At 45.8% G+C, this 16533-nt stretch overlaps 1 protein-coding gene across 3 annotated transcripts in view; it reads left to right on the top strand.

Annotated features, from left to right (window-relative positions):
- TM2D1 (TM2 domain containing 1) overlaps positions 1-15778 on the top strand; it is a 30540-nt gene extending 14762 nt beyond the window's left edge. Inside the window, exons 7-8 of one of the 3 annotated variants that reach the window (XR_010987621.1) lie at positions 5329-5489; positions 14352-15778. The gene's annotated coding sequence lies outside the window, so the exon portion shown is untranslated. Of the gene's footprint in view, positions 1-5328; positions 5719-5831; positions 9116-14351 lie in introns of those variants that run through there. The other 2 variants (XR_010987622.1, XM_068140749.1) reach the window with 2 other exon arrangements.
- Positions 15779-16533: the final 755 nt, after the last annotated feature.

Genomic DNA, 16533 nt, shown 5'->3' with positions numbered 1-16533 from the left:
CCTGAAGCTGATTATATAGCTGGGAAAATAGGAAGATACCACAGATGATATGATAAAAAATAGCCTTGGGCGACTCATCACACAAGATTTCGTTCTAAAATATATCTCCATGTGTACAGGTAGCAGAGGGCCTGACTTAATGCTTTCAACAGTCCATCTTGTGCTTCATTACCTGTAAAAGAATATGGGAGCTATTTTGTGTGAATCAGATGAAAATATGATTAGTTGTGAGGTCTATCAGATTGTTGCTAATTCCAGAAACCAAGTAGCCATCAGAGAGAAAGATTTGTTATTCAAAGTTACAGTGTAAGCCACTGGAATGGGCTGCCCAGGGAGGTGGTGGAGTCACCATCCCTGGAGGTGTTCAAGAGGGGATTGGACGTGGCACTTGGTGCCATGGTTTAGTCATGAGGTCTGTGGTGACAGGTTGGACTTGATGATCTTTGAGGTCTCTTCCAACCTTGGTGATTCTGTGATACTGTGTATCTGCAGAAACAGAAGATGTGTGTGAATCAAGCCAGCAAATAAAAATTGTTATGGCATTCTTTCTCTCTGGGTTGTTTAGCCTGGAGAAAATGAGGCTGAGGGGAGACCTTCTCAGTCTCTACAACTCCCCGAAAGGAGGCTGGAGCCAGGTGGGTTTCAGTCTCTTCTCCTAAGTAGCAAATGATAGGACAAGAGAAAGCAGCCTCAAGTTGCACCAGACGAGGTTTATTTTGGGCATGATGAACAGTGTCTTCCCTGAAAGGATTGCCAAGCTCTGGAGCAAGTTGCCCAGGGCAGTGGTGGAGTTCCCATCCATGAAGGAGTTTAAAAGCTATGTGGATCTGGTTCTGAGTGACATAGTTTAGTGGTAGGCTTGGCCATGCTGGGTTAATGGTTGGACTCGGTGATCTTGAAGGTCTTTTCTAACCAAAATGATTCTCTGATTCTCTCTCTGGTTTGTGACAGCAGTGCCTGCATTCATTAGGACAGCTTTGTCACAGCAATGCGAACAAAGCCACGGGTGACCAGACAGCAGTATTTTGAGCCTTAGCAAAATTATATTTCTCTTCCCTTTAAGTGGTTTACCACTTGATCCTCTTTCTCATACTAACAACTTTGCAGTCCTTTCACAGCCCCCTCCTTTGTCCCTAAAGCCTTTCAGAAATTGGTGCCACTGACAGTGCAACCTTTGGAGCTTGCATTGGTGGCGTTGGAATGACATTCTGTATCTGAGCACATGAACCTGCTTCTCTGTGTGCTGAAGCTTAGAGAGGGATAACTGAGCAAGCAGACAGTAGTGCAGGGCCAGGAGAGAGTTAGTGAGGTCTTTGTTTTCATCTTGTAATTGTCATATGTGGCATGTTTACCATAAGGGCTGTGAAAAGTGTGATGCAAGATGTAAAGCTGTCCCTCTGTGTTAATAATAAATTTTCTACAGTAATATTTGTCAAAGTGTCTGTCTGATGATGATTTTCTGTGTTGTTGCCTGCTTTAGCTTTCTTCTGTCAATCAAGATGTCCATCCTAATGTTTCTGTAGTCCTGATTGCTTTGACTGCACTGAAATAATCCCTCTGGGTTGTTTTCCCCAAAACAGTTGCAAAGCAATAAAGATAATTAGACAATGTACTATGTCATCCTCCTGCCTCCTTCCCAGATAAAGTGATATTTGCTGGCCTTGCAGATCTTCAGGAATCCTTTTAACATTCCAACAAGACAGAGAAGTATTATTCTGTATCTGCAAAAGTAAAGAACATAAAAAGTAAAGGCCAGAGTTTAAAACAAGAATTTGAAGTGCCTAGCCTTTAAAAACCTGCATAAAGCCATTCACTGACAATGCTGCCAGGAGTTAAATCCAGATCTTCCCTAAGCACCAGTGCAGTTCAGTCATTGTAAATATGATTCTATAAACCTGTCCTTTTCTTTTTTTGTTTTTTAATGTCCATTTTAGGATTTTCTGCAATGTGCTTAGCCATGATCTGAAAGAGCGGTAGCTGCTGGAAACACAGCTTTGTGTAGCTGGTGTTCGCTCACAGAGTGCAAAAGAGGTCGTGCTTAGGTGTGCTTCCTGTATGAATAAATTCTTCTGGAGTGTGTGTTCAGGTTGGTCAACCTGGGCATCTTAATACAGGAAAGACATCCAGGTGCAGGAGCAGGTCTAAAGAAGGGCAATGAAGCTGGTGAAGAGTGTGGAGAACAAGTCCTGTGAGGAGCAGCTGAGGGAACTGAGGTTATTTAGCCTGGAGGCTGAGGGGAGACCATCTGGCTTTTACCAACTTCCTGAAAGAAGGTTGGAGCCTGGTAAGGGTTGGTCTCTTCTCCCAAGTACTAAGTGACAGAATGAGAGGAAATGGCCTCAAGTTGTGCCAGAGGAGGTTTAGTTTGGATATTAGGAAAATTTCCTTCCCAGAATGGATTGTCAAGCACTGGAACAGGCTGCCCAGGGCAGTGGTTGAATCATCATCCCTGGAGGGATTTAAAAGCTGTGTAGATGTGGTGCTGAGGGACATGGTTTAGCAGCAGGCCTGGTAATGTTGGGTTAATGGTTGGCCTTGATGATCTGAAAAGTCTTTTCCAGCCTAAACAGTTCTTTGACTCTATGATCTTTCACTTGTGTTCAGAGATAATTTTCCAAAAGAGAGGATTTAGAGATATTTTAGAAGCAGCTCGCTGACTAACTAGTTACTCCTGCAATGTAAATCACAACTATACTATGGCAACTTCCCGTGACAGTATTCTGTTCTCCCATTTCCTTCTCCACCACCACCCACCACTTACTACATGAAGATATCACTTCTGCTTTCAGGACCTGCTAACACCTTAAATGCTGGATTTTGTTGTGTTTCCAAAGATACATTACTGTAAGTCTGCCAGTAAAACTTCTCAGCTCCACAGGAAGGTCTTTGTGTTTAAAATGCTCCGCTAGAATTTTTTTGGAGAACATCTGTTGTCACCCCATCAAGAATGGTTTCCTTTGTTCCTCAGGAGTATATTCAGTTATATTTGCTTACACAACTCTTGTCTGTTCACTCTTCTTGCATCTCTTCTTAGTGTTTTTGGGTTGTTTGGGGTTTACTTTGTTTAGATTCATTAGGTGTTTAGTCCAGCCCTACACAGAGAGCCATTCCTGTTTGCTTGCTGTGCAGTTTTCAAGCCTGTTTCTCCCAGAAGATGATGTTGAATACAATAAGGTTGGGTGTTTAAGCACCCAGTTGGGGAAATGCCAAAGGCAAGATTTTGCAAGCCACCATACATTTCCGTTGCCTCACAGGACTGGCACTAATTGTGTGATTGCCTATTAGTTCACTAATACATCACACGGTCTTTCAAACTCAGTGTCATCTCGTCCCTAACTGCTTTCCCATTGTCATTATTATAAATGGTCACGCCATGGCTTCTTTAAAAAACTCCATCATTTTAATTCATTTAAATTATGCTTTTAACCAGCTCCTGGGTTCAAGTCTGCAGCAGAGTCTGCTGAGAGGTGAGGAGCAAGAGATTGTTCTCTTTGAACCTTCTGCCTGAATCTGAGGGGAAAAATAGCTTAACTTTAGGCATGTGCCTAAGTGTTTTGCTGGAGTGAAATCTGATCAAGGCTCTTCCCACTATGTTGCTCTCAGTCTATCTGTGTTACCCAGAGAACCTTCCTAATTTCTGTAGGAGAAAACTGTGTATAGAAACCTGAGCACTGACAGTGTAAATGGCTCTATGGCATCCCATGTGCCTCAACTTCTTTACCTCAAAGCTGTGTTTCATTGGCTTTCATTCATATTTCATCTCAGTTTGTTCACGTATCAGCTACCTTTAGATATCCTACCACAAGTTCTCAAGTACCTCCAGCAGGAGCTGGGTTCTGCAGAGCTGAATCAAGTATGTAGAAATGTCACAGCATGAGACCAGAGGATCTTTTATGTATATGAAGCAAAGACGTGTTGAGGAGCAATAGATGTCAGTAAGAAGAGGTTGTAGGCAGAAAGGTTTCTGCAGAAAGTATGCCTGAAACTTAAACCCGTGTGGTCTCTTTGCCTTCTGCTTCCTGAAGGTGGAGCCAAACCCCCTATCAGATGTCCAAATCTCCTGAAGTTGTTCTTTATCCTACAGCCCAGACTAGGCACTCTGGTATTTTTTGCTTGCACAACAGGAAAAAACAAACAAACAAACTGGAAAGTGTATGTGGGGATTCTGTCTGATTAAGATGCATTTTGCACCATGCTCACCAAAGTAAGACTGTATCAAAGGAAGAGAAAGGAAACAGAAGAATAACAAGGACAGTCTCAACACTGTTTGCACCATGGGTGATGAAGCTCTAGTACCATAAACTCCAACAAAATAAAGTGCTTTAAAAATTACCGCTTGTCTCAAATACAAACTCTTTTCCCGGGGTTTCTGAGGCTAACTCTTGGTGCTTCATTATCATCTCGAACACCCTCATGCTCCGCTAACTCCCCATTAGACATTTGAATGGCTGCTTTCAAGACCGCAGTGCTCTCTCTGAGAAGCACAGTTCTCAGGCTCTGCAGATGCATATGACACAGCAGAATTTTAGGCAGTATAAAAATTACAAAGATCAGTTTCCATTACTGTAATTACTATATAAATCCTATCTTTAGGAGGCTTAGGACAGGCCTATCTAACCTTGGTTTGAGCAGAGGCTTGGTCTAAGTCTGATAAGTTGAACACCAATTTTTTCTTTTCCTCTTTTTTTCTATTCTCTGCAGCATCATAACTTAGCAGGGAGCAGGGTGGGGAGGGAGACAGATCCTTCACAGCCTCTGCACTCTGTCTCTGACAGAGTGGTGGCTGTAATCAGGCAGTATGCTTGTCCCCAGCCAACAGCGAGACTAAATGAGATGTACATTTTGTTACATCTGCAAAGCACCATTTCTCCCCTTGGAACCTGTGGCTGCTCCTCTTACACAAGCCCTGCTCCAGGACAGGTGTGTGAGATGGCTCGCAGGCAGATGATACACAGAGTGCAACTATGCTGTTTGCACCACCTCGATGAAAGCCAAGGCGTTGGCTGCCCTGGTGCTTCCCTTTTGGGGTAGCCGAGATGCCTGGAGCTGCGTCCAGCTGCCTTTCAGGTCAAAGCATTCAAAGCTGAGAAAGAAGTTGGCAGCATCATGTGCAGAGGTTGGGGATCTCCTGCTCTATTGCTTAATCATGCCAGACTCTTAGCTGCAGGCCAGACAGCAGCTTTGATATGGATAGCCATTACTTGCTCAAAGGAAAGTCTGGCACAGCACTTTCTATGTCATGAACCTGTTCTGCGGTGGGTGCTTTGCCCTCGAGTCAGCAGAGCTGTAGAAATGAATTTATTCATGTATTCTGTTTCCTTTACACAGAGTCTTCTTCTAAGTTCCTTGGATTTACCGTGGGGAAAACATGGCAAGAACATGTAAGAGGAGCTCTCTGCCTGCAAAGAACTGACAGAGGGTTTCACCTTGAGCCTGACAAGACTGCCCACCATATGGATTGTGTTGGCAGAGGCCTGGAGAATGCAGAGGTGGGGGTTCCTTTTTAGTGCTTTCATTCCACAGTCCTGTTGGTTACAACTCTATTAGCAGGATGATGCCTGTGACTTTCAAGTTATTTTGTTAACTAAGTGTAGGCAATGGCTGTGTCATGCTAACAACCATAACTGCTGGTGTGTCTAATACACTATGTAAGTGCAGTATAGTGAATTTAAAAGGTTGTGGTAATCTAAGACTGTTAAAAGGGAAATGTGTGCCTGGGGGGGTTGTGGGGGTTGGGGAGAAAAACGACTTACTTGACATTCACTGTCTTCCTCCCAGCTCCTTTGCTAAAGTAGGAACAGAATCAGAACAAAAAAATGTTTGTTTTACAGCTGTACCAAGTTACGGCGTGGACTCGTGCTCCCCCCCCTCCTCTCCCACTTGCATCAAGTACATCCTGTACTTTTGGCAACATGTTGACTGGATATTTAAAAGCTGTGAACTGTTCTGAAAGTTTCACATACTGGGTTATGGGCCATGTGTGTTTGATCAAAATTCAATTACTGCACTGTACCATGCTTGGAAACCTATCATCCCAAGTTATGAAGTATGACGAAATAGGCTAATCTAATTGGTTCAGTATGGGAGCAGTATCAACCAAGCTTGTTATGATAAATAGCTTCCTGTGTTAAAGGTTCTCTAGAGCTTAAGTATCTTGGCTCACCTCCCTCTACAAAATAAGAATAGTGTTCCCTAGGAACAGTTACATCACTGTCCCTCTCCTACAGTCACAATTAAAGGCTTGTGGATTTTATTTTTCCATCTTGCTATTATTGCTTGAAGAGATAACTGTAGCCATCTCCCTCATTCTTCACTTCCTTCTCCTGCCTTTCTTCTCAGGTTAGGTTGTCTTTTGCTCACCATGAATCTGCCTGTTCTGTTTCAGGGCTAGGTGAGGCAAGCTTGACCAGGAGGCTGATGTATCAGTTACATGTAGCACTTCTGTTTATATATTTGGAAATTTGGATGTTAAGTCAAACCTGGGAGCACTTTAGTCTTTCTAGGCATCTAATACGAGAACTTTAGTACAGTGAATTTTGTACCTATGGATGTGCTATCATCTCCTCAAAACTGGAATTTTAGTTCATCAGTAGTTAAAGACAAATCCAGTGTGCAAGGGCTGGATTAGGAGTTGGGAAGGACTATGTTCTAAGCCTGGATTTGTAGTCACTAAATTTGTCGCTAAGACAGTGAGCTGTCTCTCATGAGACGATACTGGGTTCGTGCTTTTATCTGGTCCATCTTTGGCAAGAAGTACTTAGCTGGGATTTTGATGTCACAGTAATGGACAGTGTCAAGGGGGGGGGGGGAGAAGAAAGAAAGAAAAAAAAAAACAACCTGGAAAAGTGGTTCCTTATGCTCTGGAGATTCAATTTTTGCCTTTCTTGAGCCACACCCCCCACGTGCCTCCTAACACAGAAATCCCCTTCAGGCAAAATAATTATGTGATGATCTTACAGAGCCATAATGTAGGCCTGATATCGCAAGGGCCTTCAATGTCTGTGAAATTTCTCATAAGAATGAAGTTATTCCCTTACTTAAGAGTAGGTAGAATGAGTCCTTATGTAAGTGAGTCTTCATATTAGCCCCAAGACTGCCTAATACCTGGATTAAGCCTGTATGGTGATTAATGCCTATTTACTATATCTGTTATCCCACTGCATTTTGCTCTTCAGCCTTGATTAAGCCCTTTGCTTTACCATTTAAAATGCCCTGCTTAACCTTCTGCTTACAAACGTACACAGTGCTGAGGTCTGCATTTTTAACTAGAACAAGTTCTACCATAAATAATAGCATTTAATTTTAAAGTGCAACAGCTACAGTCACCTCTTGATTAAATGACAAAGAACAGCCACAGCAAACTGGGGAACACAGAGTTTTTCCCAACCAATGTCTACAGCCATGTAAGAGAAAAAAAAAATAAAATATGTATCTTCCTGCTGCTGATTAGCACTTTCTGTACAGGTCTTTATTTCACATGTTTCTAGAAAATTATTACCCAAAGAGCCTAAGCAGTGACTCTCTGTGATTTCCCCAAATATCTTTTGAAGGTGATAAACTAGATTAATCTCTCTTTATAAAGTTCCCACAAGAAAGCTCACAGACACAGTAGCTTTACCTTCAAAAATAGAATGTGACTGTAGGCACTTATGCTAATCTCTTTTTTGGCAAATCAGCTTTTTTGTATTGAATCTTGCTTGATTGAATAGCACTGGAGCTGCCAGAGTAAATGCTATTATCAATGTACAGTAATTAAGGAAATAGTCCTTGTCACTCCAACAGTGTCCAGGCAGTGCTTCTGTAATAAAGTTAAATGATAAAGAAATCTCTTCAAGGTGTAAGTACTGGACTGGGGGAGCTCTTGACATGCAGGAAAATAATGCAGCGTGGAATTACAGGTGAGGGGGGAAAGCAGAAACGCCCCTGGAATTCATGCTAAATGCAGGTTTGATGCTGAATGCCTAAATAGATGCTCAGCACTAAAACACATAATTGTTTAATTTGTTGTGTAATTTCCTGACTCAGGGCAGTTGAGCATCTCCCAGTCTCCACCCTTTAAAAAATGTCTGTGAGGGAGAGAAGGGGGGAGACCCTTCCATCATTCAGCAACTTCAAAGATCTTTTTCCCCTTCAGGCAGCAGCCTGCACAAATGATAAACCTTGCTTTAAGATCAGCAGAGCTGGGCTCTGCCAAATCCATTTGGGGAGAGAATTTCAGTAAAAAGAACTTGTCATTTTTTCCCCCGCCCTTCCGTTTCACTTTACAGCCTAGCAGGACTTGGGGGGATCACAATTGTTCCTGCAGCACCCAAAGAGAGAGATCCCCCAAGGAGAGAGAGAAAAACCTTTGGACATCTCCTGTCACACACACCAAGCAATGTAAAATGTGGTGAAGTAGGATAACTCTCAGATAGCAGAAATGCCACTTTATGAGCAGAGAACCCTGATCTGTGCTGCTGGAGTTTGAGTTCTCGGAGCGTGTCAGCTGCAGCCCCACACAGAGCTCACTGCAGCAAACTGCTCTGGCCTAAAGACCTGCTGAGGTCTGCAGTTGATAGCAAAGATCTTTTGTCCAGCGAAGGTACATGCAGAAAATATGTGGTTTAATGGGCAATAAATAACAAGGAAAGGTATTTAATCAAGTGTGCTGGGAAATACTGCTCACGTGAAAATACATTTCAGAAGATCCAGCCTGGGAAGCAGGGAGGGAGGTGAGGGAAAGGTGAAAGAGTCCATAGCAAGGCTGCTAAGTTTCACCCCACTACTTGTAAGACACAAGCAGAAGGATTCCGTCCCCTGTGCTGCTTTTCCCCAGCAGCCTGTGTCTCATCTCAACTCTATATCATAATTTTCATGTTTCATAAGTCTGGCAGTTTTGCCTGGGTGTATGCAGCTGGGGATTTTAACATTCCCTGCAATGCTCCACTTTAATGCATTGACATTCTGAAGGCTGGGCCTCCTAACCTCTCCATTAAATCTTTGACACAATGAAGTGTCTTCTAAATAAAATAATTCAGAGGGATCGATCCAGTGAACTTCAGGGTGCACCTTTTCAATTATTTTTTAAAGATGGAAGTGTTTTGTGCATATTGAGCTCCAGATTTGTAGGGCTGGGAGGAAGGGAGGGAGGGAGGGGAGTCACGTCTCGAGAGTGGACCTGAGCTCCACTCCAGCAGGAGCTTACAGAAACACTTGGAGGGGAGCGAGCGCATGAGCTGTTCCCGTGCTTCCAGCACGACTCCAAACTTGGCTTTGCTGGCTGCTGGGCCTCTTTTCTGTTGCATGTAAAACATTAATGTTCTATATACTGTTCCAAAGGATTTGGTTTTTTACCTACCCCTAGCTTGACCTCCAGAATCATCTGCTCGAATCTGAACAGAAGTGTTCTGGTTAGAATTCAAATAAAATGATAGCCCAGGCAGCAGGGTTTTTAATTGAGGCATGCCAAATACCAAAGGCAGATGCTTTTTCATTCTGTAGCTCCTGGATACACAGTCTACTTTTCGGTTTCAAGGACAAAGGAAACACTTATGCAATTAGATGAGGCATGAGATTGTGACATACGGGCTCTTTCCTTAAAAAAAAAAAAATGTTGGAAAAAGATATTTGACCCTAAGTCCAGAAGTGCTATTAAAATAATGAATACTCCATAAATCCAGCCATACACACAGCCCGCCTTCACAGCCACACCGGTTTTGTCACCCAGAAGGCTGCGAGGACAAAGCCCCACGCAACTCACTTGTCCAAAGCACATTGAGGGCCTTACTTTTAAAACACGATATACCAAAGAATAAGCCAATTAATCTGCCAGGCTGACTTCTGATCTCTTCTCTCATTTGACATCTTTGTGGAGTCAGCTCGGATGGTATCAAGCATGATCTGGCTGTCAGAAGAATTGTGTTTCTTCCACGCGCTCCGCACAGGAGAGGGAATTTCTTGCTCCTCTTCTGAGACTCATAGGAGCTGATGTTTTAACAGCAACGTGGCTTGCCCAAGGCAGCGTGGCTTTTATCTGCTGTTGGGAAGAAACAGTTAATCCCTTGTACATGTCATACCTGAACCTTCAGCCTCTTGGAAGCACACTTGAACCTTGGCATGAGGAGGCATCACACATCTTTGTTAGAAGCTGGGTGTGTTTGGGTCAGTGTCTTTTCGCTCCCTGTATCTTGAGATGGGGGAAATAGACTGCAAAATAATTACAGCTCTTCTGCTTCCAGCCCCAGACCTGTGAGCTGTTTGCTTTGGTCTTAGCAGTTTACCAGGCAGCTGGAACTGTTGACTGATAATTGCTGTGAGGTCCTGATCCTCCAGAAGAGTGAGGAGCCTCCTCCACCCTCTGCCTGTTGCTGGTACCATTTGCTTTGCCAGAATTGTTGTAATTGGGGTTATGGACACTGCACAGAGGACCTGAGTCTCAGGTGCTGGGAATTAATGTGGCCTGTTTAATTACATCCGTTTACAATCTGATCTGATATCTGTCCTTCTTCACATAGCGTTGCCTTCTTTTGCAATTTTTTGTCAAACTGGGTGACACTGGAACAAAGGGAAGTGACTGGAAAATTCACTCTTGTTCTCCCAGACGGGTCCAGCTGCCATTTTGATTTCTCTCCACCTTGGTGGCTGTCTCTGGACCTTCACAGAATTCATCCTGCCATACATATTGCAGAGTCATTAGTGATGTGTGACACCTAATGAAGCTTCAAACCATGGTGTTCTCAGTGACATTTCAGGATGCTGGGACCCCTGATGATTCTGGCCAGGCAGCAGCACTCTTCAAACCCTTCCCAGCCCCAGCTGCAGCTCAGATCAATCTGAAAGCTGCATCTGTGCCCATTGGCAAGGTCCCAGTGGTGGGCAGTTGCAGCACTGAGAGCACCAATGTCAGTCCCCACCAATGGGAACCTTCCTGAGCTGCAGGGAACAGGAAGCAGTAAGAAGCTGCCTTCATGTAGCCCCTGGAGAGGCAGAACAAATGATCATAGGGTGCTGAGAGAGCTGTCAGAGGAGCTGGCCAAGCCACTATCCATCATTTTTCAGCAGTCCTGGCTCACTGGCGAGGTCCCAGAGGACTGGAAGCTGGCCAACATGGTGCCCATCCACAAGAAGGGCCGGTTGGATGAGCCAGGGAATTATAGGCCTGTCAGCCTGACCTCAGTGCCAGGCAAGACTATGGAACAGGTCATCCTGAGTGCAATCACACAGTACTTAGAGGATGGCCAAGGGATCAGGCCCAGCCAGCATGGATTTAGGAAGGGCAGGTCCTGCCTGACCAACCTGATCTCCTTCTACGAGCAGGTGACCCGCCTGGTGGATGTGGGGAGGTCTGTGGATGTAGTCTACCTGGACTTTAGCAAGGCCTTTGACACCGTCCCTCACAGCAAACTGCTGGCCAAGCTGTCAGCCCATGGCTTGGACGGGAGCACACTGCGATGGGTTAGGAACTGGCTGGAGGGCCGAGCCCAGAGAGTGGTGGTGAATGGTGCCACATCCAGCTGGTGGCCAGGCAGTAGTGGAGTCCCCCAGGGATCAGTGCTGGGCCCTGTGCTCTTTAACATCTTTATTGATGATCTGGATGAGGGCATTGAGTCGATCATCAGTAAATTTGCGGATGACACCAAGCTGGGGGCAGGAGTTGATCTGCTGGAGGGTAGAGAGGCTCTGCAGAGGGACCTCGACAGGCTGGACAGATGGGCAGAATCCAACGGCATGAGATTTAACACATCCAAGTGCCGGGTTCTGCACATTGGCCACAACAACCCCATGCAGTGCTACAGGCTGGGGTCAGAGTGGCTGGAGAGCGGCCAGGTAGAGAGGGACTTGGGGGTACTGGTTGATGGTAGGCTGAACATGAGCCTGAAGTGTGCCCAGGCAGCCAGGAGGGCCAGTGGCATCCTGGCCTGCATTAAGAACAGTGTGGCCAGCAGGAGCAGGGAGGTCATTCTGCCCCTGTACACTGCACTGGTTAGGCCACACCTTGAGTACTGTGTCCAGTTCTGGACCCCTCAGTTTAGGAAGGATGTTGACTTGCTGGAACGAGTCTAGAGAAGGGCAACAAAGTTGGTGAGGGGCTTGGAACACAAGCCCTATGAGGAGAGGCTGAGGGAGCTGGGGTTGCTTAGCCTGGAGGAGACTCAGGGGTGACCTTATTGCTGTCTACAACTACCTGAAGGGAGGTTGTAGACAGGCAGAGGTTGGTCTCTTCTCCCAGGCAGCCAGCACCAGAACAAGAGGACACAGTCTCAGGCTGCACCAGGGGAGGTTTAGGCTGGAGGTCAGGAGAAAGTTTTACACAGAGAGAGTGATTGCCCACTGGAATGGGCTGCCCGGGGAGGTGGTGGAGTCACCATCACTGGAGGTGTTCAGGAGGAGACTTGACAGGGTGCTTGGTTGCATGGGTTAGTTGATTAGGTGGTGTTGGATGATAGGTTGGATGTGATGATCTTGAAGGTCTCTTCCAACCTGGTTTATTCTATTCTATTCTATAGAGTGGTTTGGGTTAGAAGGGACCTTTAAAGATCATCTAGTACAACTGCCCTGCAGTCAGCAGGGACAACTAGAGCATGTTGCTCAGAGCCCCAAACAACCTGACCTGGAATGGTTTCAGGGATGAGGCATCCACCACTTGGTCAATGTCTCACAACCCTCCCTGTAAAAAAAAAAAATCTTTGTTCTGTCTAGTCTGAATGTTTCCTCTTCAGTTTAAACCATCACCCCTTGTCCTGTCACAACAGGCCCTGCTCAAAAGTCTGTCCCCAGCTTATCAACCCCTTTACGTATTGAAAGGCCACATGAAGGTCTCCTTGGAGCCTTTTCTTCTGCAGGCTGAACAACACCAACTGTCTCAGCCTGGCCTCATATGAGAGGTGCTCCAGCTCTTGGATCATTTCTGTGCCCTGATAATACTTCTCCTCTTGTCTGCAGGAGCTGCGGTGTGTCAGAGCACATTATTAGACTGATACATCCCAGCGTCCAAAGCAATACACAGGGCTGATGATCCTTCTGCCACCCACAGAGCCAGTGGCACCTGAAACACCACTGAGCCTCCCCTGGACCCCTCTTCTCTGATCCCCAAAGGTCATTGAAAAGCTGAGGTCGATGCCATAGCTTGACTTAAGGCTCTGCTGCCTTGGGCCAGCTCAGCACTCTTGCCAATGTGCTAAAACCTTGTGTAATCGCATTACTACTGCTCCCATTGTTTTTAAGAGAGCTTCTGCAGAACTCTTATTTCTGCAGTTTGCACACTCATAAAAACCACTCAGAATACAGTGAGGTGAGGAAGAAACACCATGAATTTTCATCATATGAGTATTTCTTGCACAACTAACATCATGACTGTGTCCCTGATGAGGAGGAGCAATATATACCCTCTAAAAAGCTCATATTGCGATTGATGGGAGAGGAAACAACCATCTGAAAGGTGTCACATTCTGGAAACCTGACCTGGAAAGAAGGATCCACAATTAACGAGATGGGTAAAGGAGGCTCTGGGTCCTAGCAGAGCCCTTTGATTATCATAAAAAGGGAGCGGGTGCCAAACAGTTTTAAAGCCTCCCACGTATAATCGATGAGTTTTCTGTTGATAGGAAGGACTCAAAGGGGTGCTATTAGCATTCTGGGCAGAGAGGAAGCAGATCTATAGCACAGCTCTAGATAAATACATTGCTGCAGTAAACTTCTTTAGCACTTTGCAATTCACATCTGATCTCTGCTGACCCTTTTTTTTTTCTCCTAATTAAACCTTTAGCTTGCAAATGAGCCATTTCCTACATCAAACTGGTGTATGGCAAAGGAGGAAATTCTACCCACGATTTATAGGAGTTGCTGGTGACCTAACTGTCTATCACAACCTTTCCTAATTGATCTCTCTTTGAATTAAATTTGACCAATTACTTTCTCCTAGGTGAACAATGCTGAAACTATCTTTAAAAGCTATCGTGCCGCTGTCAGGGAACAAAGCCGAGTGTAGGCAGTGGATGGAAGATAAGGACCTGTTTTGTGTATGCAGGGAGAAAGCTGGAGGCCAACTGCCTCCAGCACCCAAACCCTCTGGTTATCTCAGCCAGCTCCTTTCCCAGAGCACTTTGTTTGAAGAAACTGGGTTTGGAGGGGTGTGCGTGGGAATGACTTTGGATGTTAGGAACACAGGAACAGGTTGCCCAGGGAGGTAATTGAGGTCCCATACCTGGAAATATTCAAGGTAAGGATCAACAGGGCTCTGGGCAGCCTCATCTAGTTGAGGATGCCCCTGCTGACACCAGAGGGGGTTGGACTAGATGACCTGTGGAGGTCCCTTCCAACCCAGACCATTCTATGATTCTATGATTCTATAACTTTCACTGCTGCTTTTGCAGGTTCTTCCACACTGAGGAAATGCAAGCCTGCTGTTGCTCCTGCCCTCTTCTTGGAGCTCGATGACCAAACCAAGCTCTTCCAGGTTGCTTGTGCCCCATGGTCCTCTTCCAGTGGCAGTGCTGCAGCAGCCTTTAAGCTCCTTACCACTATTCCATCCAAGAAATCCACCCACCTGTGCCTCCACTGGTCTGTCTCATGATGAGGACTTAGGAAATAAAACATCTGAGATGAGTGTAACAGCACGTCAAACTGCTGAGCTCAAGATTTTAAACATAGCCCTGGCTGCACTATAGAGGTCTTTGTGTATACAGAAGAATCTGCATCCCTGTAGCTGAAGCACAGAAGTTTGACTGGGGCAGTGTCCCAAGGGCAGCAAGGAAGGACCCTTGACTTGACTGGATGGCAAGAAGCTGGAGGTGCAGCAAGACAAAGGGAGTTAAATCAGTCTAGTCCCTTAAAAAGTTGTGAGTCTTACCTTAAAGAATTCTTCAGAATTCTATTTTATCTGACTTTTCTTCATTTTCTGGCTCCAGACCTAGCAACAGGGAGTTGATCTGTTCTCCCAAATAACAAGCAACAGGACAAGAGCAAGTAGCCTCAGGTTGTGCCAGGAGAGGTTCAGGTTGGACATTAGGAAAAAATTCTTCCTGGAAAAGGTTGTCATGGCCTGGAACAGGCTGTCCAGGGCAGTGGTGGAGTCCTCATCCCTCAAGGGATTTAAAAGATGTGGAGATGTGGTGCTCAGGGACATGGTTTAGTGGTGACCTGGCATTGCTGGGTTGAACTCAATGATATTAAAAGTTCCCTTCCAATCAAAAGGATTCTATGATTTTCCAACCTTTCTTCTACAGCTGAAATGATGAGAAATTGTCTTTACTTTTTTGGGATCCAGGAGGTTCCTGTCCATGCAGGACTACTCACACTGCTGCAGCATCACCAATACCACCAAGCTGCAGGATTTCACACTAGGTGCAAAGGCCACCACAGCCAGCTGCCCTCTCCCTATAGCACAGGCTCTGCTGCTGGAGCACCCTGATGCTGTGTCCTCTGTGAGGAGAGCTCCCCATCACTCACCTTTTACCTTTCACAGAATTGCACTAATCTATTTTCTCCTCCTTTTCATCACACAATACCTGAGATAATTCCAGCCTTTTCTTCTCCTCCCTGTGCTGCAGGGAATGTGACACCTTGATGGCTTTCTTGTCCTGAATTCAGGGTGATCCTTCTGACGTGTCACTGAGAAAGTCTCTTCCTCTCCAGGAACTTCAAGCACCCTTGTTGCATGTTGCCATTCACCTGTACCCACCAGTGCTGTGAGCAGCAGCCAAACAACTAGTCATCTCCCACCTTCCTTTGGAAATAAAACCAAAACCCCACCCTAAATACCTCCCACATGGTGCAAAAGTATTAGAATGAATAGAAATGAAAAACTTCCCCAAGCCTCAGGTCTGGGGTTGGAGAGGTGAGGGATCATGGCTCATTGACACTGACTCTCAACTGGGGAAGCATCCCAGCTGGGAAAATGTTTTTTTCTGTCACCCAGATGGGTTGTGGGAAGGCTCTGATGTGACATGCTGAGGGGAGAGGGGTCTTTAGGAAGACTGTGGGATCTTTGTATTGTCCCTTCTGTCCCTCTTTAATGAGGAAAATCAACCTATCTCCCTGCTTGGAGAAACGGGCTGCTTGGCACGCCCTGGGGATGGGACCTGGGGGCAGTGGGTTCCCACTAAGTGCATGTTTCCTAAATAAATACCCACCCTGTGCCTGGTTGAGGGTGTTCTTCAAGTCACAAACCTCCCCTTCGGGGTCTTCTTGGCATACTGACTGCTCCAAGACGTGCCTGTTGCCCCCTGGCCAGGCCCCTGGCATTCCTCAGGCTGCATCCTCACTGCTCCCCCTGCGATCGGGTTCAGGAGGTTAAAAGTTGTTAACTGAAAATCGATGGAAACAAAGAGAGTCCCATCTGCCGCAGTACACAACTCGCTGCCCCCGCACTGCAGGGAGCCGAGCCGCAGCGCCCGGCCATGGCTGCGCAGCGCCTGGCCATCCCGGATCTCATCAAACATTCACACGGGATGGGCAGTGACCAAGAGCTGGCCGTGGACAGACAAACAGCCTCATTCCTCCGGCGCCGGAGCTGCCAAGTGCTGCCGCCCAGCACACACCAGACCGTGAGTGCGG

Source organism: Melanerpes formicivorus, unplaced genomic scaffold (genome assembly GCF_026170545.1).
Source record: "Melanerpes formicivorus ecotype bairdi unplaced genomic scaffold, bMelFor1.0.p_v2 SCAF_7, whole genome shotgun sequence".
Taxonomy (NCBI): Eukaryota; Metazoa; Chordata; class Aves; order Piciformes; family Picidae; genus Melanerpes; species Melanerpes formicivorus.
This window is presented reverse-complemented; position numbering and strand designations above follow the sequence as displayed.